General features: G+C 30.6%; 1 non-coding gene across 1 annotated transcript; it reads left to right on the top strand.

Moving 5' to 3' along the window:
• Positions 1–2,181: 2,181 nt before the first annotated feature.
• On the top strand, positions 2,182–2,253 carry TRNAQ-UUG. The gene has a single exon. It is a non-coding gene; the product is annotated as a tRNA-Gln (tRNA).
• The last annotated feature ends 313 nt before the right edge of the window (positions 2,254–2,566 follow it).

Here is a 2,566-nt window from a genome sequence, read left to right as displayed (position 1 = left end):
CCTCCTAAATTGATTGAGCTCAACATAGGATATCAGCAACATTTCTCTTCATCCCCAAGTTCATTATAATTGGCTTCTTTTTCCAATTGAGGACACTCATATCTAAAGTGTTCTAACTGATGACATTTATAACACTCAACTGTAATTTTGTTGAATGAATGTCTACATCTTCCTTTTCCTCTACCTCTTCCTTGAAAAGCTTCGTGAGCTCGATCACCTCCTCTTCCATCGAATCTATAATCGTATGTCACCTTTAGTTCTTGTTCATCACTTACTCATTCATCGATTGTTAAAGTGTCTAAGTTATTAGACTCTTCAATAAAACATATAATATAGTCAAATCTTGAGGTGATTGATCTTAAGATTTTTTCAATAATCACTATTTGTTTCATGTTTCGCTACGAATTTTCTTCTTGTTTACAATGGTGAGACTTCAAGCAAAATATGCACAAACACTCTCACCTTCTTTCATCTGTAAGACTTCAAACTTTTTCGTAAGAGCTTAGAGTTGTGCTCTTTTGACTCTTGTGGAACCCTGATACTTCTACTTCATAGAGTCCCAAATTTGTTTTGCAGCATCTCTATTAAGATCGTTCCCATAGTAGTTCGATCAATGGCTTAGAACAAAATAATTCTTGACCTTCAAGTCTTTCAACTCAGGGTATGCAATTGTGTTTGTTGTGCTTCGATAATCTCTTCTCCTTTGGCTACGACAGGGATTCCGGTCTCCACCAAGGACCAATATTCCTTTCAACGAAGAAAGTTTCCATAAGCATAAGACCAATGATCATAGTGGCCATCAAACTTAGGAATTGTTGGTAGAACGAAATTGGTTTCAGCTGCCATATTTTGAATCTCTTTCAACTCACTATTCAAGAAAAAAGGCTGCAGTTTCTTCTTCTCACAATTCCCTTCCAGGCGATCGGAAAATAAAGAAATAGTTAATATATTCAAGATAATTACGTATTTACAAAATACCGTCTCAATTCATCCTATTTCATCAGATCCGAGATGTGATATGGTTCCGAAGGATGAATTAGATATGGACAGTTCCAATAAGATTTCATTCTTGAACAAAAATCCATTTATTTATTTATTTCATCTATTCCATGACCGGAACAGGAGGGGATACACGTTACACCACGATTTTGAATCAGAAGAGAGATTTCAAGAAATGGAAGATCTATTCACTCTATCAATAACCGAGCAGGATCTGGTGTATCATAAGGGATTTGCCTTTTCTATTGATTCCTACGGATTGGATCAAAAACAATTCTTGAATTAGGTCTTGCATTGTAGCTCTGATACCAAATGTTGTATACACACAAACTAAAACTCTAAAATCAATTGTGTTATCAAACAAATCAACTTGGTCACTTTTATAGGCTTACAAACTAACAAATTTAGGAAGAATAAAATTAGCAACTCAAAAAATAAGAAATTCAAACCCCCACTAATAAATTAATTTAGTTGTCCTCACATTCCTACAAATGTACATCCTAATTAAATGGTAGCTATTTCAACCTTAAAGAAAAGGTCTAGTATGACCATTTTTAATAATCTACGTCTTGAAAATCTATATTTTATTTACATGTCCTTAGAATGCGAGTTGAGATTCTCAACCTAACTCACATTGGAGAATAACTTTCGTTGTTTTTTCTTTTCTCACTATTAACTTTGTATTTATTAGAGATTGTATTAACAAATTGAGAACGACCCCACTAAGTAACTGTTTGGATCTAAATAGTCATTGATATATTAATAAGTAGCACATGGATTTCATTATTGTCTTCTTTTTATAAAAATAGGGTAAACACAAATAATTTGATTTTTTTACTTCCATAATGTCACCTAGAATATTCAAATAAACTGTTAAAAAATATGGATGGGGAAAAACTTATTAAATAAGTATCTTTTTGTAAAGTTAAATTTATTTCAAAATAACCTTTTTGTGAACTTTATTAAAGTGGATGAAAATGAGTGAAGAAGAATGGTTGAATAATTGTACAAATGTTTTAATAAATTAATTGATTTTATTGGGCTGAAACCCTATCAAATACAAAACTAAAAACAAAGACACAAATCATTTTCAAAATTTAGAGATCTATAAGAAACAAATAAGATACTATTATTCTTTTTAAAGTTCATAGATTTATGACGAACAAATCTTGAAAAATTTGTGGTCCCATGGTCTAGTGGTTAGGACATTGGACTTTGAATCCAGTAACCCGAGTTCAAATCTCGGTGGGACCTTTGCTATATTGCTCTACTCAAAAGTAAAAGTCACATGCATAATAGATATAAAATTAAAACTTTATGATACTAGATATAAAACTCAACTTTACATTTATTAAAGAAATTGATTTTAATGTGTTAGAAACTCTATTAGATATATATAAAGTATTTATGTAATATAAAACTCAACTTTACCTTTATTAAAGTAATTGATTTTAATGTGTTGAAACTCTATTAGATATATATAAAGTAATTAACTTGACATATTATATATTGTTTAGAGATGATATAAAGTTGAAAGTGTATAAAAATATTATCTATTTTTTCAATT

This window comes from Cucurbita maxima, unplaced genomic scaffold (assembly GCF_002738345.1).
Source record: "Cucurbita maxima cultivar Rimu unplaced genomic scaffold, Cmax_1.0 Cma_Scf00182, whole genome shotgun sequence".
In the NCBI taxonomy this organism is placed as follows: domain Eukaryota; kingdom Viridiplantae; phylum Streptophyta; class Magnoliopsida; order Cucurbitales; family Cucurbitaceae; genus Cucurbita; species Cucurbita maxima.
The sequence above is the reverse complement of the archived record's forward strand: the minus strand, read 5'-3'. Positions and strand labels throughout refer to the sequence as shown.